Consider the following 26,992-nt stretch of genomic DNA (forward strand, 5'->3'; position numbering starts at 1 on the left):
CAAATGTATCACCGCAACTAGGGGTGGCAATTTTCGACACGACCTGAAAACACGACACGAACCTAACACGAAATTAATGGGTTTGGGTTGAGGTTTCGGGAATTCGGGTCAGAATCGGGTTGGACCCGATGAACCCGAAAAGAAAACCGGTCGATTTCGGGTCAACCCGTGGTGACCTGATATGACCCGTTTACGAATTAAAAATAATTTAATAAACATAAAAATAATTTTATCTAACTAAACTAAGTTATTCTTTTTTTCAAAGGCATTAATTACTTAATCCTAAACGAATTTATTTAATTTGTGTGAATTTGAAATTATTATACTTGGACAAATAATATATTATATTATTTTTCACTTTTGTATTGTTTTAATTTATTTTATATTTTGCTTGGGATAAAACACTTTTACGGTGTTTAATTTATTTTAGATTTGATTTGGAATCATTTATTTAAATTTTTATTACTTGATTATGTAATTAGTTTTGTGAGAAATTGATTTTATTAGAAATTACAGTGATAAATTAATAAATTAAAATTAAGTTTCGGGTCATTTCGGGTCGACCCGCCGCCCCGTAAACCTGAAATTTTCGGGTTCGGGTCAGCATACCTGACCCGTCACGGGTTGGCGGGTCGGGGTTCGGGTCAACAGATTTTCTGGCGGGTCTGTTGACCCGAACCCGACCCGCCAACCTGATTTGGACCCGAATTGCCACCCCTAACTGCAAGCGTGAAGGATTGATTTCATGATAATTTAGAGTTGCGGGATGAGGGAAAAAAACAGGGTGCAAATCAATAACAAAAAAAAATATAAAGTAAATAAATAAAAGGATAAGAGGAAAATGCTTGAATTGACGCTTAAAATGAATTTCGGTCTAGAAAAGCCACACTGCTTCGCAGGACGGGGTAGTTTAAAAGAATAAAGCGAAAGGAACATGGCGGGTGCGATCATACCAGCATTAATGCACTGGATCCCATCAGAACTCCGAAGTTAAGCGTGCTTGGGCGAGAGTAGTACTAGGATGGGTGACCCCCTGGGAAGTCCTCGTGTTGCACCCCTTTCTTTTTTGTTTCGAAATCAAAATTTCCTATTCGTTCTTTATCCTGTAGTAATTTAGCTCCGTCGGAACGATTGCTTAATATTTTGCTTCTTGTCGAAGCGTGAAGGAGGATCTGAAGGCGCGAGACAAATCAGGAACGGTACGGCTCGATCAAAGCCCGGATCGTCGCTCAAATTTGTCGGCGCAAATGTATCACCGCAACTAGGGGTGGCAATTTTCGACACGACCTGAAAACACGACACGAACCTAACACGAAATTAATGGGTTTGGGTTGAGGTTTCGGGAATTCGGGTTGGACCCGATGAACCCGAAAAGAAAACCGGTCGATTTCGGGTCAACCCGTGGTGACCTGATATGACCCGATATGACCCGTTTACGAATTAAAAATAATTTAATAAACATAAAAATAATTTATCTAACTAAACTAAGTTATTCTTTTTTTCAAAGGCATTAATTACTTAATCCTAAACGAATTTATTTAATTTGTGTGAAGTTGAAATTATTATACTTGGACAAATAATATATTATATTATTTTTCACTTTTGTATTGTTTTAATTTATTTTATATTTTGCTTGGGATAAAACACTTTTACGGTGTTTAATTTATTTTAGATTTGATTTGGAATCATTTATTTAAATTTTTATTACTTGATTATGTAATTAGTTTTGTGAGAAATTGATTTTATCAGAAATTACAGTGATAAATTAATAAATTAAAATTAAGTTTCGGGTCATTTCGGGTCGACCCGCCGCCCCGTAAACCTGAAATTTTCGGGTTCGGGTCAACATACCTGACCCGTCACGGGTTGGCGGGTCGGGGTTCGGGTCAACAGATTTTCTGGCGGGTCTGTTGACCCGAACCCGACCCGCCAACCTGATTTGGACCCGAATTGCCACCCCTAACTGCAAGCGTGAAGGATTGATTTCATGATAATTTAGAGTTGCGGGATGAGGGAAAAAAACAGGGTGCAAATCAATAACAAAAAAAAATATAAAGTAAATAAATAAAAGGATAAGAGGAAAATGCTTGAATTGACGCTTAAAATGAATTTCGGTCTAGAAAAGCCACACTGCTTCGCAGGACGGGGTAGTTTAAAAGAATAAAGCGAAAGGAACATGGCGGGTGCGATCATACCAGCACTAATGCACCGGATCCCATCAGAACTCCGAAGTTAAGCGTGCTTGGGCGAGAGTAGTACTAGGATGGGTGACCCCCTGGGAAGTCCTCGTGTTGCACCCCTCTCTTTTTTGTTTCGAAATCCAAATTTCCTATTCGTTCTTTATCCTGTAGTAATTTAGCTCCGTCGGAACGATTGCTTAATAGTTTGCTTCTTGTCGAAGCGTGAAGGAGGATCTGAAGGCGCGAGACAAATCAGGAACGGTACGGCTCGATCAAAGCCCGGATCGTCGCTCAAATTTGTCGGCGCAAATGTATCACCGCAACTAGGGGTGGCAATTTTCGACACGACCTGAAAACACGACACGAACCTAACACGAAATTAATGGGTTTGGGTTGAGGTTTCGGGAATTCGGGTCAGAATCGGGTTGGACCCGATGAACCCGAAAAGAAAACCGGTCGATTTCGGGTCAACCCGTGGTGACCTGATATGACCCGTTTACGAATTAAAAATAATTTAATAAACATAAAAATAATTTTATCTAACTAAACTAAGTTATTCTTTTTTTCAAAGGCATTAATTACTTAATCCTAAACGAATTTATTTAATTTGTGTGAAGTTGAAATTATTATACTTGGACAAATAATATATTATATTATTTTTCACTTTTGTATTGTTTTAATTTATTTTATATTTTGCTTGGGATAAAACACTTTTACGGTGTTTAATTTATTTTAGATTTGATTTGGAATCATTTATTTAAATTTTTATTACTTGATTATGTAATTAGTTTTGTGAGAAATTGATTTTATTAGAAATTACAGTGATAAATTAATAAATTAAAATTAAGTTTCGGGTCATTTCGGGTCGACCCGCCGCCCCGTAAACCTGAAATTTTCGGGTTCGGGTCAGCATACCTGACCCGTCACGGGTTGGCGGGTCGGGGTTCGGGTCAACAGATTTTCTGGCGGGTCTGTTGACCCGAACCCGACCCGCCAACCTGATTTGGACCCGAATTGCCACCCCTAACTGCAAGCGTGAAGGATTGATTTCATGATAATTTAGAGTTGCGGGATGAGGGAAAAAAACAGGGTGCAAATCAATAACAAAAAAAAATATAAAGTAAATAAATAAAAGGATAAGAGGAAAATGCTTGAATTGACGCTTAAAATGAATTTCGGTCTAGAAAAGCCACACTGCTTCGCAGGACGGGGTAGTTTAAAAGAATAAAGCGAAAGGAACATGGCGGGTGCGATCATACCAGCATTAATGCACCGGATCCCATCAGAACTCCGAAGTTAAGCGTGCTTGGGCGAGAGTAGTACTAGGATGGGTGACCCCCTGGGAAGTCCTCGTGTTGCACCCTTTTCTTTTTTGTTTCGAAATCCAAATTTCCTATTCGTTCTTTATCCTGTAGTAATTTAGCTCCGTCGGAATGATTGCTTAATATTTTGCTTCTTGTCGAAGCGTGAAGGAGGATCTGAAGGCGCGAGACAAATCAGGAACGGTACGGCTCGATCAAAGCCCGGATCGTCGCTCAAATTTGTCGGCGCAAATGTATCACCGCAACTAGGGGTGGCAATTTTCGACACGACCTGAAAACACGACACGAACCTAACACGAAATTAATGGGTTTGGGTTGAGGTTTCGGGAATTCGGGTCAGAATCGGGTTGGACCCGATGAACCCGAAAAGAAAACCGGTCGATTTCGGGTCAACCCGTGGTGACCTGATATGACCCGTTTACGAATTAAAAATAATTTAATAAACATAAAAATAATTTTATCTAACTAAACTAAGTTATTCTTTTTTTCAAAGGCATTAATTACTTAATCCTAAACGAATTTATTTAATTTGTGTGAATTTGAAATTATTATACTTGGACAAATAATATATTATATTATTTTTCACTTTTGTATTGTTTTAATTTATTTTATATTTTGCTTGGGATAAAACACTTTTACGGTGTTTAATTTATTTTAGATTTGATTTGGAATCATTTATTTAAATTTTTATTACTTGATTATGTAATTAGTTTTGTGAGAAATTGATTTTATTAGAAATTACAGTGATAAATTAATAAATTAAAATTAAGTTTCGGGTCATTTCGGGTCGACCCGCCGCCCCGTAAACCTGAAATTTTCGGGTTCGGGTCAGCATACCTGACCCGTCACGGGTTGGCGGGTCGGGGTTCGGGTCAACAGATTTTCTGGCGGGTCTGTTGACCCGAACCCGACCCGCCAACCTGATTTGGACCCGAATTGCCACCCCTAACTGCAAGCGTGAAGGATTGATTTCATGATAATTTAGAGTTGCGGGATGAGGGAAAAAAACAGGGTGCAAATCAATAACAAAAAAAAATATAAAGTAAATAAATAAAAGGATAAGAGGAAAATGCTTGAATTGACGCTTAAAATGAATTTCGGTCTAGAAAAGCCACACTGCTTCGCAGGACGGGGTAGTTTAAAAGAATAAAGCGAAAGGAACATGGCGGGTGCGATCATACCAGCACTAATGCACCGGATCCCATCAGAACTCCGAAGTTAAGCGTGCTTGGGCGAGAGTAGTACTAGGATGGGTGACCCCCTGGGAAGTCCTCGTGTTGCACCCCTCTCTTTTTTGTTTCGAAATCCAAATTTCCTATTCGTTCTTTATCCTGTAGTAATTTAGCTCCGTCGGAACGATTGCTTAATAGTTTGCTTCTTGTCGAAGCGTGAAGGAGGATCTGAAGGCGCGAGACAAATCAGGAACGGTACGGCTCGATCAAAGCCCGGATCGTCGCTCAAATTTGTCGGCGCAAATGTATCACCGCAACTAGGGGTGGCAATTTTCGACACGACCTGAAAACACGACACGAACCTAACACGAAATTAATGGGTTTGGGTTGAGGTTTCGGGAATTCGGGTTGGACCCGATGAACCCGAAAAGAAAACCGGTCGATTTCGGGTCAACCCGTGGTGACCTGATATGACCCGATATGACCCGTTTACGAATTAAAAATAATTTAATAAACATAAAAATAATTTATCTAACTAAACTAAGTTATTCTTTTTTTCAAAGGCATTAATTACTTAATCCTAAACGAATTTATTTAATTTGTGTGAAGTTGAAATTATTATACTTGGACAAATAATATATTATATTATTTTTCACTTTTGTATTGTTTTAATTTATTTTATATTTTGCTTGGGATAAAACACTTTTACGGTGTTTAATTTATTTTAGATTTGATTTGGAATCATTTATTTAAATTTTTATTACTTGATTATGTAATTAGTTTTGTGAGAAATTGATTTTATCAGAAATTACAGTGATAAATTAATAAATTAAAATTAAGTTTCGGGTCATTTCGGGTCGACCCGCCGCCCCGTAAACCTGAAATTTTCGGGTTCGGGTCAGCATACCTGACCCGTCACGGGTTGGCGGGTCGGGGTTCGGGTCAACAGATTTTCTGGCGGGTCTGTTGACCCGAACCCGACCCGCCAACCTGATTTGGACCCGAATTGCCACCCCTAACTGCAAGCGTGAAGGATTGATTTCATGATAATTTAGAGTTGCGGGATGAGGGAAAAAAACAGGGTGCAAATCAATAACAAAAAAAAATATAAAGTAAATAAATAAAAGGATAAGAGGAAAATGCTTGAATTGACGCTTAAAATGAATTTCGGTCTAGAAAAGCCACACTGCTTCGCAGGACGGGGTAGTTTAAAAGAATAAAGCGAAAGGAACATGGCGGGTGCGATCATACCAGCACTAATGCACCGGATCCCATCAGAACTCCGAAGTTAAGCGTGCTTGGGCGAGAGTAGTACTAGGATGGGTGACCCCCTGGGAAGTCCTCGTGTTGCACCCCTCTCTTTTTTGTTTCGAAATCCAAATTTCCTATTCGTTCTTTATCCTGTAGTAATTTAGCTCCGTCGGAACGATTGCTTAATAGTTTGCTTCTTGTCGAAGCGTGAAGGAGGATCTGAAGGCGCGAGACAAATCAGGAACGGTACGGCTCGATCAAAGCCCGGATCGTCGCTCAAATTTGTCGGCGCAAATGTATCACCGCAACTAGGGGTGGCAATTTTCGACACGACCTGAAAACACGACACGAACCTAACACGAAATTAATGGGTTTGGGTTGAGGTTTCGGGAATTCGGGTCAGAATCGGGTTGGACCCGATGAACCCGAAAAGAAAACCGGTCGATTTCGGGTCAACCCGTGGTGACCTGATATGACCCGTTTACGAATTAAAAATAATTTAATAAACATAAAAATAATTTTATCTAACTAAACTAAGTTATTCTTTTTTTCAAAGGCATTAATTACTTAATCCTAAACGAATTTATTTAATTTGTGTGAAGTTGAAATTATTATACTTGGACAAATAATATATTATATTATTTTTCACTTTTGTATTGTTTTAATTTATTTTATATTTTGCTTGGGATAAAACACTTTTACGGTGTTTAATTTATTTTAGATTTGATTTGGAATCATTTATTTAAATTTTTATTACTTGATTATGTAATTAGTTTTGTGAGAAATTGATTTTATTAGAAATTACAGTGATAAATTAATAAATTAAAATTAAGTTTCGGGTCATTTCGGGTCGACCCGCCGCCCCGTAAACCTGAAATTTTCGGGTTCGGGTCAGCATACCTGACCCGTCACGGGTTGGCGGGTCGGGGTTCGGGTCAACAGATTTTCTGGCGGGTCTGTTGACCCGAACCCGACCCGCCAACCTGATTTGGACCCGAATTGCCACCCCTAACTGCAAGCGTGAAGGATTGATTTCATGATAATTTAGAGTTGCGGGATGAGGGAAAAAAACAGGGTGCAAATCAATAACAAAAAAAAATATAAAGTAAATAAATAAAAGGATAAGAGGAAAATGCTTGAATTGACGCTTAAAATGAATTTCGGTCTAGAAAAGCCACACTGCTTCGCAGGACGGGGTAGTTTAAAAGAATAAAGCGAAAGGAACATGGCGGGTGCGATCATACCAGCATTAATGCACTGGATCCCATCAGAACTCCGAAGTTAAGCGTGCTTGGGCGAGAGTAGTACTAGGATGGGTGACCCCCTGGGAAGTCCTCGTGTTGCACCCCTTTCTTTTTTGTTTCGAAATCAAAATTTCCTATTCGTTCTTTATCCTGTAGTAATTTAGCTCCGTCGGAACGATTGCTTAATATTTTGCTTCTTGTCGAAGCGTGAAGGAGGATCTGAAGGCGCGAGACAAATCAGGAACGGTACGGCTCGATCAAAGCCCGGATCGTCGCTCAAATTTGTCGGCGCAAATGTATCACCGCAACTAGGGGTGGCAATTTTCGACACGACCTGAAAACACGACACGAACCTAACACGAAATTAATGGGTTTGGGTTGAGGTTTCGGGAATTCGGGTTGGACCCGATGAACCCGAAAAGAAAACCGGTCGATTTCGGGTCAACCCGTGGTGACCTGATATGACCCGATATGACCCGTTTACGAATTAAAAATAATTTAATAAACATAAAAATAATTTATCTAACTAAACTAAGTTATTCTTTTTTTCAAAGGCATTAATTACTTAATCCTAAACGAATTTATTTAATTTGTGTGAAGTTGAAATTATTATACTTGGACAAATAATATATTATATTATTTTTCACTTTTGTATTGTTTTAATTTATTTTATATTTTGCTTGGGATAAAACACTTTTACGGTGTTTAATTTATTTTAGATTTGATTTGGAATCATTTATTTAAATTTTTATTACTTGATTATGTAATTAGTTTTGTGAGAAATTGATTTTATCAGAAATTACAGTGATAAATTAATAAATTAAAATTAAGTTTCGGGTCATTTCGGGTCGACCCGCCGCCCCGTAAACCTGAAATTTTCGGGTTCGGGTCAGCATACCTGACCCGTCACGGGTTGGCGGGTCGGGGTTCGGGTCAACAGATTTTCTGGCGGGTCTGTTGACCCGAACCCGACCCGCCAACCTGATTTGGACCCGAATTGCCACCCCTAACTGCAAGCGTGAAGGATTGATTTCATGATAATTTAGAGTTGCGGGATGAGGGAAAAAAACAGGGTGCAAATCAATAACAAAAAAAAATATAAAGTAAATAAATAAAAGGATAAGAGGAAAATGCTTGAATTGACGCTTAAAATGAATTTCGGTCTAGAAAAGCCACACTGCTTCGCAGGACGGGGTAGTTTAAAAGAATAAAGCGAAAGGAACATGGCGGGTGCGATCATACCAGCACTAATGCACCGGATCCCATCAGAACTCCGAAGTTAAGCGTGCTTGGGCGAGAGTAGTACTAGGATGGGTGACCCCCTGGGAAGTCCTCGTGTTGCACCCCTCTCTTTTTTGTTTCGAAATCCAAATTTCCTATTCGTTCTTTATCCTGTAGTAATTTAGCTCCGTCGGAACGATTGCTTAATAGTTTGCTTCTTGTCGAAGCGTGAAGGAGGATCTGAAGGCGCGAGACAAATCAGGAACGGTACGGCTCGATCAAAGCCCGGATCGTCGCTCAAATTTGTCGGCGCAAATGTATCACCGCAACTAGGGGTGGCAATTTTCGACACGACCTGAAAACACGACACGAACCTAACACGAAATTAATGGGTTTGGGTTGAGGTTTCGGGAATTCGGGTCAGAATCGGGTTGGACCCGATGAACCCGAAAAGAAAACCGGTCGATTTCGGGTCAACCCGTGGTGACCTGATATGACCCGTTTACGAATTAAAAATAATTTAATAAACATAAAAATAATTTTATCTAACTAAACTAAGTTATTCTTTTTTTCAAAGGCATTAATTACTTAATCCTAAACGAATTTATTTAATTTGTGTGAAGTTGAAATTATTATACTTGGACAAATAATATATTATATTATTTTTCACTTTTGTATTGTTTTAATTTATTTTATATTTTGCTTGGGATAAAACACTTTTACGGTGTTTAATTTATTTTAGATTTGATTTGGAATCATTTATTTAAATTTTTATTACTTGATTATGTAATTAGTTTTGTGAGAAATTGATTTTATTAGAAATTACAGTGATAAATTAATAAATTAAAATTAAGTTTCGGGTCATTTCGGGTCGACCCGCCGCCCCGTAAACCTGAAATTTTCGGGTTCGGGTCAGCATACCTGACCCGTCACGGGTTGGCGGGTCGGGGTTCGGGTCAACAGATTTTCTGGCGGGTCTGTTGACCCGAACCCGACCCGCCAACCTGATTTGGACCCGAATTGCCACCCCTAACTGCAAGCGTGAAGGATTGATTTCATGATAATTTAGAGTTGCGGGATGAGGGAAAAAAACAGGGTGCAAATCAATAACAAAAAAAAATATAAAGTAAATAAATAAAAGGATAAGAGGAAAATGCTTGAATTGACGCTTAAAATGAATTTCGGTCTAGAAAAGCCACACTGCTTCGCAGGACGGGGTAGTTTAAAAGAATAAAGCGAAAGGAACATGGCGGGTGCGATCATACCAGCATTAATGCACTGGATCCCATCAGAACTCCGAAGTTAAGCGTGCTTGGGCGAGAGTAGTACTAGGATGGGTGACCCCCTGGGAAGTCCTCGTGTTGCACCCTTTTCTTTTTTGTTTCGAAATCCAAATTTCCTATTCGTTCTTTATCCTGTAGTAATTTAGCTCCGTCGGAACGATTGCTTAATATTTTGCTTCTTGTCGAAGCGTGAAGGAGGATCTGAAGGCGCGAGACAAATCAGGAACGGTACGGCTCGATCAAAGCCCGGATCGTCGCTCAAATTTGTCGGCGCAAATGTATCACCGCAACTAGGGGTGGCAATTTTCGACACGACCTGAAAACACGACACGAACCTAACACGAAATTAATGGGTTTGGGTTGAGGTTTCGGGAATTCGGGTCAGAATCGGGTTGGACCCGATGAACCCGAAAAGAAAACCGGTCGATTTCGGGTCAACCCGTGGTGACCTGATATGACCCGTTTACGAATTAAAAATAATTTAATAAACATAAAAATAATTTTATCTAACTAAACTAAGTTATTCTTTTTTTCAAAGGCATTAATTACTTAATCCTAAACGAATTTATTTAATTTGTGTGAATTTGAAATTATTATACTTGGACAAATAATATATTATATTATTTTTCACTTTTGTATTGTTTTAATTTATTTTATATTTTGCTTGGGATAAAACACTTTTACGGTGTTTAATTTATTTTAGATTTGATTTGGAATCATTTATTTAAATTTTTATTACTTGATTATGTAATTAGTTTTGTGAGAAATTGATTTTATTAGAAATTACAGTGATAAATTAATAAATTAAAATTAAGTTTCGGGTCATTTCGGGTCGACCCGCCGCCCCGTAAACCTGAAATTTTCGGGTTCGGGTCAGCATACCTGACCCGTCACGGGTTGGCGGGTCGGGGTTCGGGTCAACAGATTTTCTGGCGGGTCTGTTGACCCGAACCCGACCCGCCAACCTGATTTGGACCCGAATTGCCACCCCTAACTGCAAGCGTGAAGGATTGATTTCATGATAATTTAGAGTTGCGGGATGAGGGAAAAAAACAGGGTGCAAATCAATAACAAAAAAAAATATAAAGTAAATAAATAAAAGGATAAGAGGAAAATGCTTGAATTGACGCTTAAAATGAATTTCGGTCTAGAAAAGCCACACTGCTTCGCAGGACGGGGTAGTTTAAAAGAATAAAGCGAAAGGAACATGGCGGGTGCGATCATACCAGCATTAATGCACTGGATCCCATCAGAACTCCGAAGTTAAGCGTGCTTGGGCGAGAGTAGTACTAGGATGGGTGACCCCCTGGGAAGTCCTCGTGTTGCACCCCTTTCTTTTTTGTTTCGAAATCAAAATTTCCTATTCGTTCTTTATCCTGTAGTAATTTAGCTCCGTCGGAACGATTGCTTAATATTTTGCTTCTTGTCGAAGCGTGAAGGAGGATCTGAAGGCGCGAGACAAATCAGGAACGGTACGGCTCGATCAAAGCCCGGATCGTCGCTCAAATTTGTCGGCGCAAATGTATCACCGCAACTAGGGGTGGCAATTTTCGACACGACCTGAAAACACGACACGAACCTAACACGAAATTAATGGGTTTGGGTTGAGGTTTCGGGAATTCGGGTTGGACCCGATGAACCCGAAAAGAAAACCGGTCGATTTCGGGTCAACCCGTGGTGACCTGATATGACCCGATATGACCCGTTTACGAATTAAAAATAATTTAATAAACATAAAAATAATTTATCTAACTAAACTAAGTTATTCTTTTTTTCAAAGGCATTAATTACTTAATCCTAAACGAATTTATTTAATTTGTGTGAAGTTGAAATTATTATACTTGGACAAATAATATATTATATTATTTTTCACTTTTGTATTGTTTTAATTTATTTTATATTTTGCTTGGGATAAAACACTTTTACGGTGTTTAATTTATTTTAGATTTGATTTGGAATCATTTATTTAAATTTTTATTACTTGATTATGTAATTAGTTTTGTGAGAAATTGATTTTATCAGAAATTACAGTGATAAATTAATAAATTAAAATTAAGTTTCGGGTCATTTCGGGTCGACCCGCCGCCCCGTAAACCTGAAATTTTCGGGTTCGGGTCAGCATACCTGACCCGTCACGGGTTGGCGGGTCGGGGTTCGGGTCAACAGATTTTCTGGCGGGTCTGTTGACCCGAACCCGACCCGCCAACCTGATTTGGACCCGAATTGCCACCCCTAACTGCAAGCGTGAAGGATTGATTTCATGATAATTTAGAGTTGCGGGATGAGGGAAAAAAACAGGGTGCAAATCAATAACAAAAAAAAATATAAAGTAAATAAATAAAAGGATAAGAGGAAAATGCTTGAATTGACGCTTAAAATGAATTTCGGTCTAGAAAAGCCACACTGCTTCGCAGGACGGGGTAGTTTAAAAGAATAAAGCGAAAGGAACATGGCGGGTGCGATCATACCAGCACTAATGCACCGGATCCCATCAGAACTCCGAAGTTAAGCGTGCTTGGGCGAGAGTAGTACTAGGATGGGTGACCCCCTGGGAAGTCCTCGTGTTGCACCCCTCTCTTTTTTGTTTCGAAATCCAAATTTCCTATTCGTTCTTTATCCTGTAGTAATTTAGCTCCGTCGGAACGATTGCTTAATAGTTTGCTTCTTGTCGAAGCGTGAAGGAGGATCTGAAGGCGCGAGACAAATCAGGAACGGTACGGCTCGATCAAAGCCCGGATCGTCGCTCAAATTTGTCGGCGCAAATGTATCACCGCAACTAGGGGTGGCAATTTTCGACACGACCTGAAAACACGACACGAACCTAACACGAAATTAATGGGTTTGGGTTGAGGTTTCGGGAATTCGGGTCAGAATCGGGTTGGACCCGATGAACCCGAAAAGAAAACCGGTCGATTTCGGGTCAACCCGTGGTGACCTGATATGACCCGTTTACGAATTAAAAATAATTTAATAAACATAAAAATAATTTTATCTAACTAAACTAAGTTATTCTTTTTTTCAAAGGCATTAATTACTTAATCCTAAACGAATTTATTTAATTTGTGTGAAGTTGAAATTATTATACTTGGACAAATAATATATTATATTATTTTTCACTTTTGTATTGTTTTAATTTATTTTATATTTTGCTTGGGATAAAACACTTTTACGGTGTTTAATTTATTTTAGATTTGATTTGGAATCATTTATTTAAATTTTTATTACTTGATTATGTAATTAGTTTTGTGAGAAATTGATTTTATTAGAAATTACAGTGATAAATTAATAAATTAAAATTAAGTTTCGGGTCATTTCGGGTCGACCCGCCGCCCCGTAAACCTGAAATTTTCGGGTTCGGGTCAGCATACCTGACCCGTCACGGGTTGGCGGGTCGGGGTTCGGGTCAACAGATTTTCTGGCGGGTCTGTTGACCCGAACCCGACCCGCCAACCTGATTTGGACCCGAATTGCCACCCCTAACTGCAAGCGTGAAGGATTGATTTCATGATAATTTAGAGTTGCGGGATGAGGGAAAAAAACAGGGTGCAAATCAATAACAAAAAAAAATATAAAGTAAATAAATAAAAGGATAAGAGGAAAATGCTTGAATTGACGCTTAAAATGAATTTCGGTCTAGAAAAGCCACACTGCTTCGCAGGACGGGGTAGTTTAAAAGAATAAAGCGAAAGGAACATGGCGGGTGCGATCATACCAGCATTAATGCACTGGATCCCATCAGAACTCCGAAGTTAAGCGTGCTTGGGCGAGAGTAGTACTAGGATGGGTGACCCCCTGGGAAGTCCTCGTGTTGCACCCCTTTCTTTTTTGTTTCGAAATCAAAATTTCCTATTCGTTCTTTATCCTGTAGTAATTTAGCTCCGTCGGAACGATTGCTTAATATTTTGCTTCTTGTCGAAGCGTGAAGGAGGATCTGAAGGCGCGAGACAAATCAGGAACGGTACGGCTCGATCAAAGCCCGGATCGTCGCTCAAATTTGTCGGCGCAAATGTATCACCGCAACTAGGGGTGGCAATTTTCGACACGACCTGAAAACACGACACGAACCTAACACGAAATTAATGGGTTTGGGTTGAGGTTTCGGGAATTCGGGTTGGACCCGATGAACCCGAAAAGAAAACCGGTCGATTTCGGGTCAACCCGTGGTGACCTGATATGACCCGATATGACCCGTTTACGAATTAAAAATAATTTAATAAACATAAAAATAATTTATCTAACTAAACTAAGTTATTCTTTTTTTCAAAGGCATTAATTACTTAATCCTAAACGAATTTATTTAATTTGTGTGAAGTTAAAATTATTATACTTGGACAAATAATATATTATATTATTTTTCACTTTTGTATTGTTTTAATTTATTTTATATTTTGCTTGGGATAAAACACTTTTACGGTGTTTAATTTATTTTAGATTTGATTTGGAATCATTTATTTAAATTTTTATTACTTGATTATGTAATTAGTTTTGTGAGAAATTGATTTTATCAGAAATTACAGTGATAAATTAATAAATTAAAATTAAGTTTCGGGTCATTTCGGGTCGACCCGCCGCCCCGTAAACCTGAAATTTTCGGGTTCGGGTCAGCATACCTGACCCGTCACGGGTTGGCGGGTCGGGGTTCGGGTCAACAGATTTTCTGGCGGGTCTGTTGACCCGAACCCGACCCGCCAACCTGATTTGGACCCGAATTGCCACCCCTAACTGCAAGCGTGAAGGATTGATTTCATGATAATTTAGAGTTGCGGGATGAGGGAAAAAAACAGGGTGCAAATCAATAACAAAAAAATATATAAAGTAAATAAATAAAAGGATAAGAGGAAAATGCTTGAATTGACGCTTAAAATGAATTTCGGTCTAGAAAAGCCACACTGCTTCGCAGGACGGGGTAGTTTAAAAGAATAAAGCGAAAGGAACATGGCGGGTGCGATCATACCAGCACTAATGCACCGGATCCCATCAGAACTCCGAAGTTAAGCGTGCTTGGGCGAGAGTAGTACTAGGATGGGTGACCCCCTGGGAAGTCCTCGTGTTGCACCCCTCTCTTTTTTGTTTCGAAATCCAAATTTCCTATTCGTTCTTTATCCTGTAGTAATTTAGCTCCGTCGGAACGATTGCTTAATAGTTTGCTTCTTGTCGAAGCGTGAAGGAGGATCTGAAGGCGCGAGACAAATCAGGAACGGTACGGCTCGATCAAAGCCCGGATCGTCGCTCAAATTTGTCGGCGCAAATGTATCACCGCAACTAGGGGTGGCAATTTTCGACACGACCTGAAAACACGACACGAACCTAACACGAAATTAATGGGTTTGGGTTGAGGTTTCGGGAATTCGGGTCAGAATCGGGTTGGACCCGATGAACCCGAAAAGAAAACCGGTCGATTTCGGGTCAACCCGTGGTGACCTGATATGACCCGTTTACGAATTAAAAATAATTTAATAAACATAAAAATAATTTTATCTAACTAAACTAAGTTATTCTTTTTTTCAAAGGCATTAATTACTTAATCCTAAACGAATTTATTTAATTTGTGTGAAGTTGAAATTATTATACTTGGACAAATAATATATTATATTATTTTTCACTTTTGTATTGTTTTAATTTATTTTATATTTTGCTTGGGATAAAACACTTTTACGGTGTTTAATTTATTTTAGATTTGATTTGGAATCATTTATTTAAATTTTTATTACTTGATTATGTAATTAGTTTTGTGAGAAATTGATTTTATTAGAAATTACAGTGATAAAGTAATAAATTAAAATTAAGTTTCGGGTCATTTCGGGTCGACCCGCCGCCCCGTAAACCTGAAATTTTCGGGTTCGGGTCAGCATACCTGACCCGTCACGGGTTGGCGGGTCGGGGTTCGGGTCAACAGATTTTCTGGCGGGTCTGTTGACCCGAACCCGACCCGCCAACCTGATTTGGACCCGAATTGCCACCCCTAACTGCAAGCGTGAAGGATTGATTTCATGATAATTTAGAGTTGCGGGATGAGGGAAAAAAACAGGGGGCAAATCAATAACAAAAAAAAATATAAAGTAAATAAATAAAAGGATAAGAGGAAAATGCTTGAATTGACGCTTAAAATGAATTTCGGTCTAGAAAAGCCACACTGCTTCGCAGGACGGGGTAGTTTAAAAGAATAAAGCGAAAGGAACATGGCGGGTGCGATCATACCAGCATTAATGCACCGGATCCCATCAGAACTCCGAAGTTAAGCGTGCTTGGGCGAGAGTAGTACTAGGATGGGTGACCCCCTGGGAAGTCCTCGTGTTGCACCCTTTTCTTTTTTGTTTCGAAATCCAAATTTCCTATTCGTTCTTTATCCTGTAGTAATTTAGCTCCGTCGGAACGATTGCTTAATATTTTGCTTCTTGTCGAAGCGTGAAGGAGGATCTGAAGGCGCGAGACAAATCAGGAACGGTACGGCTCGATCAAAGCCCGGATCGTCGCTCAAATTTGTCGGCGCAAATGTATCACCGCAACTAGGGGTGGCAATTTTCGACACGACCTGAAAACACGACACGAACCTAACACGAAATTAATGGGTTTGGGTTGAGGTTTCGGGAATTCGGGTCAGAATCGGGTTGGACCCGATGAACCCGAAAAGAAAACCGGTCGATTTCGGGTCAACCCGTGGTGACCTGATATGACCCGTTTACGAATTAAAAATAATTTAATAAACATAAAAATAATTTTATCTAACTAAACTAAGTTATTCTTTTTTTCAAAGGCATTAATTACTTAATCCTAAACGAATTTATTTAATTTGTGTGAAGTTGAAATTATTATACTTGGACAAATAATATATTATATTATTTTTCACTTTTGTATTGTTTTAATTTATTTTATATTTTGCTTGGGATAAAACACTTTTACGGTGTTTAATTTATTTTAGATTTGATTTGGAATCATTTATTTAAATTTTTATTACTTGATTATGTAATTAGTTTTGTGAGAAATTGATTTTATTAGAAATTACAGTGATAAATTAATAAATTAAAATTAAGTTTCGGGTCATTTCGGGTCGACCCGCCGCCCCGTAAACCTGAAATTTTCGGGTTCGGGTCAGCATACCTGACCCGTCACGGGTTGGCGGGTCGGGGTTCGGGTCAACAGATTTTCTGGCGGGTCTGTTGACCCGAACCCGACCCGCCAACCTGATTTGGACCCGAATTGCCACCCCTAACTGCAAGCGTGAAGGATTGATTTCATGATAATTTAGAGTTGCGGGATGAGGGAAAAAAACAGGGTGCAAATCAATAACAAAAAAAAATATAAAGTAAATAAATAAAAGGATAAGAGGAAAATGCTTGAATTGACGCTTAAAATGAATTTCGGTCTAGAAAAGCCACACTGCTTCGCAGGACGGGGTAGTTTAAAAGAATAAAGCGAAAGGAACATGGCGGGTGCGATCATACCAGCATTAATGCACCGGATCCCATCAGAACTCCGAAGTTAAGCGTGCTTGGGCGAGAGTAGTACTAGGATGGGTGACCCCCTGGGAAGTCCTCGTGTTGCACCCTTTTCTTTTTTGTTTCGAAATCCAAATTTCCTATTCGTTCTTTATCCTGTAGTAATTTAGCTCCGTCGGAACGATTGCTTAATATTTTGCTTCTTGTCGAAGCGTGAAGGAGGATCTGAAGGCGCGAGACAAATCAGGAACGGTACGGCTCGATCAAAGCCCGGATCGTCGCTCAAATTTGTCGGCGCAAATGTATCACCGCAACTAGGGGTGGCAATTTTCGACACGACCTGAAAACACGACACGAACCTAACACGAAATTAATGGGTTTGGGTTGAGGTTTCGGGAATTCGGGTCAGAATCGGGTTGGACCCGATGAACCCGAAAAGAAAACCGGTCGATTTCGGGTCAACCCGTGGTGACCTGATATGACCCGTTTACGAATTAAAAATAATTTAATAAACATAAAAATAATTTTATCTAACTAAACTAAGTTATTCTTTTTTTCAAAGGCATTAATTACTTAATCCTAAACGAATTTATTTAATTTGTGTGAATTTGAAATTATTATACTTGGACAAATAATATATTATATTATTTTTCACTTTTGTATTGTTTTAATTTATTTTATATTTTGCTTGGGATAAAACACTTTTACGGTGTTTAATTTATTTTAGATTTGATTTGGAATCATTTATTTAAATTTTTATTACTTGATTATGTAATTAGTTTTGTGAGAAATTGATTTTATTAGAAATTACAGTGATAAATTAATAAATTAAAATTAAGTTTCGGGTCATTTCGGGTCGACCCGCCGCCCCGTAAACCTGAAATTTTCGGGTTCGGGTCAGCATACCTGACCCGTCACGGGTTGGCGGGTCGGGGTTCGGGTCAACAGATTTTCTGGCGGGTCTGTTGACCCGAACCCGACCCGCCAACCTGATTTGGACCCGAATTGCCACCCCTAACTGCAAGCGTGAAGGATTGATTTCATGATAATTTAGAGTTGCGGGATGAGGGAAAAAAACAGGGTGCAAATCAATAACAAAAAAAAATATAAAGTAAATAAATAAAAGGATAAGAGGAAAATGCTTGAATTGACGCTTAAAATGAATTTCGGTCTAGAAAAGCCACACTGCTTCGCAGGACGGGGTAGTTTAAAAGAATAAAGCGAAAGGAACATGGCGGGTGCGATCATACCAGCATTAATGCACTGGATCCCATCAGAACTCCGAAGTTAAGCGTGCTTGGGCGAGAGTAGTACTAGGATGGGTGACCCCCTGGGAAGTCCTCGTGTTGCACCCCTTTCTTTTTTGTTTCGAAATCAAAATTTCCTATTCGTTCTTTATCCTGTAGTAATTTAGCTCCGTCGGAACGATTGCTTAATATTTTGCTTCTTGTCGAAGCGTGAAGGAGGATCTGAAGGCGCGAGACAAATCAGGAACGGTACGGCTCGATCAAAGCCCGGATCGTCGCTCAAATTTGTCGGCGCAAATGTATCACCGCAACTAGGGGTGGCAATTTTCGACACGACCTGAAAACACGACACGAACCTAACACGAAATTAATGGGTTTGGGTTGAGGTTTCGGGAATTCGGGTTGGACCCGATGAACCCGAAAAGAAAACCGGTCGATTTCGGGTCAACCCGTGGTGACCTGATATGACCCGATATGACCCGTTTACGAATTAAAAATAATTTAATAAACATAAAAATAATTTATCTAACTAAACTAAGTTATTCTTTTTTTCAAAGGCATTAATTACTTAATCCTAAACGAATTTATTTAATTTGTGTGAAGTTGAAATTATTATACTTGGACAAATAATATATTATATTATTTTTCACTTTTGTATTGTTTTAATTTATTTTATATTTTGCTTGGGATAAAACACTTTTACGGTGTTTAATTTATTTTAGATTTGATTTGGAATCATTTATTTAAATTTTTATTACTTGATTATGTAATTAGTTTTGTGAGAAATTGATTTTATCAGAAATTACAGTGATAAATTAATAAATTAAAATTAAGTTTCGGGTCATTTCGGGTCGACCCGCCGCCCCGTAAACCTGAAATTTTCGGGTTCGGGTCAGCATACCTGACCCGTCACGGGTTGGCGGGTCGGGGTTCGGGTCAACAGATTTTCTGGCGGGTCTGTTGACCCGAACCCGACCCGCCAACCTGATTTGGACCCGAATTGCCACCCCTAACTGCAAGCGTGAAGGATTGATTTCATGATAATTTAGAGTTGCGGGATGAGGGAAAAAAACAGGGTGCAAATCAATAACAAAAAAAAATATAAAGTAAATAAATAAAAGGATAAGAGGAAAATGCTTGAATTGACGCTTAAAATGAATTTCGGTCTAGAAAAGCCACACTGCTTCGCAGGACGGGGTAGTTTAAAAGAATAAAGCGAAAGGAACATGGCGGGTGCGATCATACCAGCACTAATGCACCGGATCCCATCAGAACTCCGAAGTTAAGCGTGCTTGGGCGAGAGTAGTACTAGGATGGGTGACCCCCTGGGAAGTCCTCGTGTTGCACCCCTCTCTTTTTTGTTTCGAAATCCAAATTTCCTATTCGTTCTTTATCCTGTAGTAATTTAGCTCCGTCGGAACGATTGCTTAATAGTTTGCTTCTTGTCGAAGCGTGAAGGAGGATCTGAAGGCGCGAGACAAATCAGGAACGGTACGGCTCGATCAAAGCCCGGATCGTCGCTCAAATTTGTCGGCGCAAATGTATCACCGCAACTAGGGGTGGCAATTTTCGACACGACCTGAAAACACGACACGAACCTAACACGAAATTAATGGGTTTGGGTTGAGGTTTCGGGAATTCGGGTCAGAATCGGGTTGGACCCGATGAACCCGAAAAGAAAACCGGTCGATTTCGGGTCAACCCGTGGTGACCTGATATGACCCGTTTACGAATTAAAAATAATTTAATAAACATAAAAATAATTTTATCTAACTAAACTAAGTTATTCTTTTTTTCAAAGGCATTAATTACTTAATCCTAAACGAATTTATTTAATTTGTGTGAAGTTGAAATTATTATACTTGGACAAATAATATATTATATTATTTTTCACTTTTGTATTGTTTTAATTTATTTTATATTTTGCTTGGGATAAAACACTTTTACGGTGTTTAATTTATTTTAGATTTGATTTGGAATCATTTATTTAAATTTTTATTACTTGATTATGTAATTAGTTTTGTGAGAAATTGATTTTATTAGAAATTACAGTGATAAATTAATAAATTAAAATTAAGTTTCGGGTCATTTCGGGTCGACCCGCCGCCCCGTAAACCTGAAATTTTCGGGTTCGGGTCAGCATACCTGACCCGTCACGGGTTGGCGGGTCGGGGTTCGGGTCAACAGATGAATTTCGGTCTAGAAAAGCCACACTGCTTCGCAGGACGGGGTAGTTTAAAAGAATAAAGCGAAAGGAACATGGCGGGTGCGATCATACCAGCACTAATGCACCGGATCCCATCAGAACTCCGAAGTTAAGCGTGCTTGGGCGAGAGTAGTACTAGGATGGGTGACCACCTGGGAAGTCCTCGTGTTGCACCCCTCTCTTTTTTGTTTCGAAATCCAAATTTCCTATTCGTTCTTTATCCTGTAGTAATTTAGCTCCGTCGGAACGATTGCTTAATAGTTTGCTTCTTGTCGAAGCGTGAAGGAGGATCTGAAGGCGCGAGACAAATCAGGAACGGTACGGCTCGATCAAAGCCCGGATCGTCGCTCAAATTTGTCGGCGCAAATGTATCACCGCAACTAGGGGTGGCAATTTTCGACACGACCTGAAAACACGACACGAACCTAACACGAAATTAATGGGTTTGGGTTGAGGTTTCGGGAATTCGGGTCAGAATCGGGTTGGACCCGATGAACCCGAAAAGAAAACCGGTCGATTTCGGGTCAACCCGTGGTGACCTGATATGACCCGTTTACGAATTAAAAATAATTTAATAAACATAAAAATAATTTTATCTAACTAAACTAAGTTATTCTTTTTTTCAAAGGCATTAATTACTTAATCCTAAACGAATTTATTTAATTTGTGTGAAGTTGAAATTATTATACTTGGACAAATAATATATTATATTATTTTTCACTTTTGTATTGTTTTAATTTATTTTATATTTTGCTTGGGATAAAACACTTTTACGGTGTTTAATTTATTTTAGATTTGATTTGGAATCATTTATTTAAATTTTTATTACTTGATTATGTAATTAGTTTTGTGAGAAATTGATTTTATTAGAAATTACAGTGATAAATTAATAAATTAAAATTAAGTTTCGGGTCATTTCGGGTCGACCCGCCGCCCCGTAAACCTGAAATTTTCGGGTTCGGGTCAGCATACCTGACCCGTCACGGGTTGGCGGGTCGGGGTTCGGGTCAACAGATTTTCTGGCGGGTCTGTTGACCCGAACCCGACCCGCCAACCTGATTTGGACCCGAATTGCCACCCCTAACTGCAAGCGTGAAGGATTGATTTCATGATAATTTAGAGTTGCGGGATGAGGGAAAAAAACAGGGTGCAAATCAATAACAAAAAAAAATATAAAGTAAATAAATAAAAGGATAAGAGGAAAATGCTTGAATTGACGCTTAAAATGAATTTCGGTCTAGAAAAGCCACACTGCTTCGCAGGACGGGGTAGTTTAAAAGAATAAAGCGAAAGGAACATGGCGGGTGCGATCATACCAGCATTAATGCACCGGATCCCATCAGAACTCCGAAGTTAAGCGTGCTTGGGCGAGAGTAGTACTAGGATGGGTGACCCCCTGGGAAGTCCTCGTGTTGCACCCTTTTCTTTTTTGTTTCGAAATCCAAATTTCCTATTCGTTCTTTATCCTGTAGTAATTTAGCTCCGTCGGAACGATTGGTTAATATTTTGCTTCTTGTCGAAGCGTGAAGGAGGATCTGAAGGCGCGAGACAAATCAGGAACGGTACGGCTCGATCAAAGCCCGGATCGTCGCTCAAATTTGTCGGCGCAAATGTATCACCGCAACTAGGGGTGGCAATTTTCGACACGACCTGAAAACACGACACGAACCTAACACGAAATTAATGGGTTTGGGTTGAGGTTTCGGGAATTCGGGTCAGAATCGGGTTGGACCCGATGAACCCGAAAAGAAAACCGGTCGATTTCGGGTCAACCCGTGGTGACCTGATATGACCCGTTTACGAATTAAAAATAATTTAATAAACATAAAAATAATTTTATCTAACTAAACTAAGTTATTCTTTTTTTCAAAGGCATTAATTACTTAATCCTAAACGAATTTATTTAATTTGTGTGAATTTGAAATTATTATACTTGGACAAATAATATATTATATTATTTTTCACTTTTGTATTGTTTTAATTTATTTTATATTTTGCTTGGGATAAAACACTTTTACGGTGTTTAATTTATTTTAGATTTGATTTGGAATCATTTATTTAAATTTTTATTACTTGATTATGTAATTAGTTTTGTGAGAAATTGATTTTATTAGAAATTACAGTGATAAATTAATAAATTAAAATTAAGTTTCGGGTCATTTCGGGTCGACCCGCCGCCCCGTAAACCTGAAATTTTCGGGTTCGGGTCAGCATACCTGACCCGTCACGGGTTGGCGGGTCGGGGTTCGGGTCAACAGATTTTCTGGCGGGTCTGTTGACCCGAACCCGACCCGCCAACCTGATTTGGACCCGAATTGCCACCCCTAACTGCAAGCGTGAAGGATTGATTTCATGATAATTTAGAGTTGCGGGATGAGGGAAAAAAACAGGGTGCAAATCAATAACAAAAAAAAATATAAAGTAAATAAATAAAAGGATAAGAGGAAAATGCTTGAATTGACGCTTAAAATGAATTTCGGTCTAGAAAAGCCACACTGCTTCGCAGGACGGGGTAGTTTAAAAGAATAAAGCGAAAGGAACATGGCGGGTGCGATCATACCAGCATTAATGCACTGGATCCCATCAGAACTCCGAAGTTAAGCGTGCTTGGGCGAGAGTAGTACTAGGATGGGTGACCCCCTGGGAAGTCCTCGTGTTGCACCCCTTTCTTTTTTGTTTCGAAATCAAAATTTCCTATTCGTTCTTTATCCTGTAGTAATTTAGCTCCGTCGGAACGATTGCTTAATATTTTGCTTCTTGTCGAAGCGTGAAGGAGGATCTGAAGGCGCGAGACAAATCAGGAACGGTACGGCTCGATCAAAGCCCGGATCGTCGCTCAAATTTGTCGGCGCAAATGTATCACCGCAACTAGGGGTGGCAATTTTCGACACGACCTGAAAACACGACACGAACCTAACACGAAATTAATGGGTTTGGGTTGAGGTTTCGGGAATTCGGGTTGGACCCGATGAACCCGAAAAGAAAACCGGTCGATTTCGGGTCAACCCGTGGTGACCTGATATGACCCGATATGACCCGTTTACGAATTAAAAATAATTTAATAAACATAAAAATAATTTATCTAACTAAACTAAGTTATTCTTTTTTTCAAAGGCATTAATTACTTAATCCTAAACGAATTTATTTAATTTGTGTGAAGTTGAAATTATTATACTTGGACAAATAATATATTATATTATTTTTCACTTTTGTATTGTTTTAATTTATTTTATATTTTGCTTGGGATAAAACACTTTTACGGTGTTTAATTTATTTTAGATTTGATTTGGAATCATTTATTTAAATTTTTATTACTTGATTATGTAATTAGTTTTGTGAGAAATTGATTTTATCAGAAATTACAGTGATAAATTAATAAATTAAAATTAAGTTTCGGGTCATTTCGGGTCGACCCGCCGCCCCGTAAACCTGAAATTTTCGGGTTCGGGTCAGCATACCTGACCCGTCACGGGTTGGCGGGTCGGGGTTCGGGTCAACAGATTTTCTGGCGGGTCTGTTGACCCGAACCCGACCCGCCAACCTGATTTGGACCCGAATTGCCACCCCTAACTGCAAGCGTGAAGGATTGATTTCATGATAATTTAGAGTTGCGGGATGAGGGAAAAAAACAGGGTGCAAATCAATAACAAAAAAAAATATAAAGTAAATAAATAAAAGGATAAGAGGAAAATGCTTGAATTGACGCTTAAAATGAATTTCGGTCTAGAAAAGCCACACTGCTTCGCAGGACGGGGTAGTTTAAAAGAATAAAGCGAAAGGAACATGGCGGGTGCGATCATACCAGCACTAATGCACCGGATCCCATCAGAACTCCGAAGTTAAGCGTGCTTGGGCGAGAGTAGTACTAGGATGGGTGACCCCCTGGGAAGTCCTCGTGTTGCACCCCTCTCTTTTTTGTTTCGAAATCCAAATTTCCTATTCGTTCTTTATCCTGTAGTAATTTAGCTCCGTCGGAACGATTGCTTAATAGTTTGCTTCTTGTCGAAGCGTGAAGGAGGATCTGAAGGCGCGAGACAAATCAGGAACGGTACGGCTCGATCAAAGCCCGGATCGTCGCTCAAATTTGTCGGCGCAAATGTATCACCGCAACTAGGGGTGGCAATTTTCGACACGACCTGAAAACACGACACGAACCTAACACGAAATTAATGGGTTTGGGTTGAGGTTTCGGGAATTCGGGTCAGAATCGGGTTGGACCCGATGAACCCGAAAAGAAAACCGGTCGATTTCGGGTCAACCCGTGGTGACCTGATATGACCCGTTTACGAATTAAAAATAATTTAATAAACATAAAAATAATTTTATCTAACTAAACTAAGTTATTCTTTTTTTCAAAGGCATTAATTACTTAATCCTAAACGAATTTATTTAATTTGTGTGAAGTTGAAATTATTATACTTGGACAAATAATATATTATATTATTTTTCACTTTTGTATTGTTTTAATTTATTTTATATTTTGCTTGGGATAAAACACTTTTACGGTGTTTAATTTATTTTAGATTTGATTTGAAATCATTTATTTAAATTTTTATTACTTGATTATGTAATTATTTTTGTGAGAAATTGATTTTATTAGAAATTACAGTGATAAATTAATAAATTAAAATTAAGTTTCGGGTCATTTCGGGTCGACCCGCCGCCCCGTAAACCTGAAATTTTCGGGTTCGGGTCAGCATACCTGACCCGTCACGGGTTGGCGGGTCGGGGTTCGGGTCAACAGATTTTCTGGCGGGTCTGTTGACCCGAACCCGACCCGCCAACCTGATTTGGACCCGAATTGCCACCCCTAACTGCAAGCGTGAAGGATTGATTTCATGATAATTTAGAGTTGCGGGATGAGGGAAAAAAACAGGGTGCAAATCAATAACAAAAAAAAATATAAAGTAAATAAATAAAAGGATAAGAGGAAAATGCTTGAATTGACGCTTAAAATGAATTTCGGTCTAGAAAAGCCACACTGCTTCGCAGGACGGGGTAGTTTAAAAGAATAAAGCGAAAGGAACATGGCGGGTGCGATCATACCAGCACTAATGCACCGGATCCCATCAGAACTCCGAAGTTAAGCGTGCTTGGGCGAGAGTAGTACTAGGATGGGTGACCCCCTGGGAAGTCCTCGTGTTGCACTCCTCTCTTTTTTGTTTCGAAATCCAAATTTCCTATTCGTTCTTTATCCCGTAGTAATTTAGCTCCGTCGGAACGATTGCTTAATATTTTGCTTCTTGTTGAAGCGTGAAGGAGGATCTGAAGGCGCGAGACAAATCAGGAACGGTACGGCTCGATCAAAAGCCCGGATCGTCGCTCAAATTTGTCGGCGCAAATGTATCACCGCAACTAGGGGTGGCAATTTTCGACACGACCTGAAAACACGACACGAACCTAACACGAAATTAATAGGTTTGGGTTGAGGTTTCGGGAATTCGGGTTGGACCCGATGAACCCGAAAAGAAAACCGGTCGATTTCGGGTCAACCCGTGGTGACCTGATATGACCCGATATGACCCGTTTACGAATTAAAAATAATTTAATAAACATAAAAATAATTTTATCTAACTAAACTAAGTTATTCTTTTTTTCAAAGGCATTAATTACTTAATCCTAAACGAATTTATTTAATTTGTGTGAAGTTGAAATTATTATACTTGGACAAATAATATATTATATTATTTTTCACTTTTGTATTGTTTTAATTTATTTTATATTTTGCTTGGGATAAAACACTTTTACGGTGTTTAATTTATTTTAGATTTGATTTGGAATCATTTATTTAAATTTTTATTACTTGATTATGTAATTAGTTTTGTGAGAAATTGATTTTATTAGAAATTACAGTGATAAATTAATAAATTAAAATTAAGTTTCGGGTCATTTCGGGTCGACCCGCCGCCCCGTAAACCTGAAATTTTCGGGTTCGGGTCAGCATACCTGACCCGTCACGGGTTGGCGGGTCGGGGTTCGGGTCAACAGATTTTCTGGCGGGTCTGTTGACCCGAACCCGACCCGCCAACCTGATTTGGACCCGAATTGCCACCCCTAACTGCAAGCGTGAAGGATTGATTTCATGATAATTTAGAGTTGCGGGATGAGGGAAAAAAACAGGGTGCAAATCAATAACAAAAAAAAATATAAAGTAAATAAATAAAAGGATAAGAGGAAAATGCTTGAATTGACGCTTAAAATGAATTTCGGTCTAGAAAAGCCACACTGCTTCGCAGGACGGGGTAGTTTAAAAGAATAAAGCGAAAGGAACATGGCGGGTGCGATCATACCAGCATTAATGCACCGGATCCCATCAGAACTCCGAAGTTAAGCGTGCTTGGGCGAGAGTAGTACTAGGATGGGTGACCCCCTGGGAAGTCCTCGTGTTGCACCCTTTTCTTTTTTGTTTCGAAATCCAAATTTCCTATTC

At 39.2% G+C, this 26,992-nt stretch overlaps 22 non-coding genes across 22 annotated transcripts; all 22 read left to right on the forward strand.

The window, feature by feature from the left end:
• The first annotated feature begins 939 nt into the window (after positions 1-939).
• On the forward strand, positions 940-1,058 carry LOC140030896 (5S ribosomal RNA). Its single transcript, XR_011834815.1, has one exon. It is a non-coding gene; the product is annotated as a 5S ribosomal RNA (ribosomal RNA).
• A 1,123-nt stretch (positions 1,059-2,181) lies between these two features.
• Positions 2,182-2,300, forward strand: LOC140028836 (5S ribosomal RNA). The gene has a single exon (XR_011832741.1). It is a non-coding gene; the product is annotated as a 5S ribosomal RNA (ribosomal RNA).
• Positions 2,301-3,425: 1,125 nt separating this feature from the next.
• LOC140030694 (5S ribosomal RNA) lies at positions 3,426-3,544 on the forward strand. Its single transcript, XR_011834613.1, has one exon. It is a non-coding gene; the product is annotated as a 5S ribosomal RNA (ribosomal RNA).
• Positions 3,545-4,669: 1,125 nt separating this feature from the next.
• LOC140028837 (5S ribosomal RNA) lies at positions 4,670-4,788 on the forward strand. The gene has a single exon (XR_011832742.1). It is a non-coding gene; the product is annotated as a 5S ribosomal RNA (ribosomal RNA).
• Positions 4,789-5,911: 1,123 nt separating this feature from the next.
• On the forward strand, positions 5,912-6,030 carry LOC140028838 (5S ribosomal RNA). The gene has a single exon (XR_011832743.1). It is a non-coding gene; the product is annotated as a 5S ribosomal RNA (ribosomal RNA).
• A 1,125-nt stretch (positions 6,031-7,155) lies between these two features.
• LOC140030897 (5S ribosomal RNA) lies at positions 7,156-7,274 on the forward strand. The gene has a single exon (XR_011834816.1). It is a non-coding gene; the product is annotated as a 5S ribosomal RNA (ribosomal RNA).
• A 1,123-nt stretch (positions 7,275-8,397) lies between these two features.
• Positions 8,398-8,516, forward strand: LOC140028840 (5S ribosomal RNA). The gene has a single exon (XR_011832745.1). It is a non-coding gene; the product is annotated as a 5S ribosomal RNA (ribosomal RNA).
• Positions 8,517-9,641: 1,125 nt separating this feature from the next.
• On the forward strand, positions 9,642-9,760 carry LOC140031087 (5S ribosomal RNA). Its single transcript, XR_011835008.1, has one exon. It is a non-coding gene; the product is annotated as a 5S ribosomal RNA (ribosomal RNA).
• A 1,125-nt stretch (positions 9,761-10,885) lies between these two features.
• On the forward strand, positions 10,886-11,004 carry LOC140030898 (5S ribosomal RNA). Its single transcript, XR_011834817.1, has one exon. It is a non-coding gene; the product is annotated as a 5S ribosomal RNA (ribosomal RNA).
• Positions 11,005-12,127: 1,123 nt separating this feature from the next.
• On the forward strand, positions 12,128-12,246 carry LOC140028841 (5S ribosomal RNA). The gene has a single exon (XR_011832746.1). It is a non-coding gene; the product is annotated as a 5S ribosomal RNA (ribosomal RNA).
• A 1,125-nt stretch (positions 12,247-13,371) lies between these two features.
• LOC140030899 (5S ribosomal RNA) lies at positions 13,372-13,490 on the forward strand. The gene has a single exon (XR_011834818.1). It is a non-coding gene; the product is annotated as a 5S ribosomal RNA (ribosomal RNA).
• A 1,123-nt stretch (positions 13,491-14,613) lies between these two features.
• LOC140028842 (5S ribosomal RNA) lies at positions 14,614-14,732 on the forward strand. Its single transcript, XR_011832747.1, has one exon. It is a non-coding gene; the product is annotated as a 5S ribosomal RNA (ribosomal RNA).
• A 1,125-nt stretch (positions 14,733-15,857) lies between these two features.
• LOC140030696 (5S ribosomal RNA) lies at positions 15,858-15,976 on the forward strand. The gene has a single exon (XR_011834615.1). It is a non-coding gene; the product is annotated as a 5S ribosomal RNA (ribosomal RNA).
• A 1,125-nt stretch (positions 15,977-17,101) lies between these two features.
• LOC140030697 (5S ribosomal RNA) lies at positions 17,102-17,220 on the forward strand. Its single transcript, XR_011834616.1, has one exon. It is a non-coding gene; the product is annotated as a 5S ribosomal RNA (ribosomal RNA).
• Positions 17,221-18,345: 1,125 nt separating this feature from the next.
• On the forward strand, positions 18,346-18,464 carry LOC140030900 (5S ribosomal RNA). The gene has a single exon (XR_011834819.1). It is a non-coding gene; the product is annotated as a 5S ribosomal RNA (ribosomal RNA).
• A 1,123-nt stretch (positions 18,465-19,587) lies between these two features.
• LOC140028843 (5S ribosomal RNA) lies at positions 19,588-19,706 on the forward strand. Its single transcript, XR_011832748.1, has one exon. It is a non-coding gene; the product is annotated as a 5S ribosomal RNA (ribosomal RNA).
• A 914-nt stretch (positions 19,707-20,620) lies between these two features.
• On the forward strand, positions 20,621-20,739 carry LOC140022083 (5S ribosomal RNA). The gene has a single exon (XR_011826064.1). It is a non-coding gene; the product is annotated as a 5S ribosomal RNA (ribosomal RNA).
• A 1,125-nt stretch (positions 20,740-21,864) lies between these two features.
• On the forward strand, positions 21,865-21,983 carry LOC140030698 (5S ribosomal RNA). The gene has a single exon (XR_011834617.1). It is a non-coding gene; the product is annotated as a 5S ribosomal RNA (ribosomal RNA).
• Positions 21,984-23,108: 1,125 nt separating this feature from the next.
• LOC140030901 (5S ribosomal RNA) lies at positions 23,109-23,227 on the forward strand. Its single transcript, XR_011834820.1, has one exon. It is a non-coding gene; the product is annotated as a 5S ribosomal RNA (ribosomal RNA).
• Positions 23,228-24,350: 1,123 nt separating this feature from the next.
• LOC140028844 (5S ribosomal RNA) lies at positions 24,351-24,469 on the forward strand. The gene has a single exon (XR_011832749.1). It is a non-coding gene; the product is annotated as a 5S ribosomal RNA (ribosomal RNA).
• Positions 24,470-25,594: 1,125 nt separating this feature from the next.
• On the forward strand, positions 25,595-25,713 carry LOC140029839 (5S ribosomal RNA). The gene has a single exon (XR_011833754.1). It is a non-coding gene; the product is annotated as a 5S ribosomal RNA (ribosomal RNA).
• A 1,125-nt stretch (positions 25,714-26,838) lies between these two features.
• LOC140030699 (5S ribosomal RNA) lies at positions 26,839-26,957 on the forward strand. Its single transcript, XR_011834618.1, has one exon. It is a non-coding gene; the product is annotated as a 5S ribosomal RNA (ribosomal RNA).
• The last annotated feature ends 35 nt before the right edge of the window (positions 26,958-26,992 follow it).

The sequence above is a fragment of the Coffea arabica genome, chromosome 11e (genome assembly GCF_036785885.1).
Source record: "Coffea arabica cultivar ET-39 chromosome 11e, Coffea Arabica ET-39 HiFi, whole genome shotgun sequence".
NCBI classification, from domain to species: domain Eukaryota; kingdom Viridiplantae; phylum Streptophyta; class Magnoliopsida; order Gentianales; family Rubiaceae; genus Coffea; species Coffea arabica.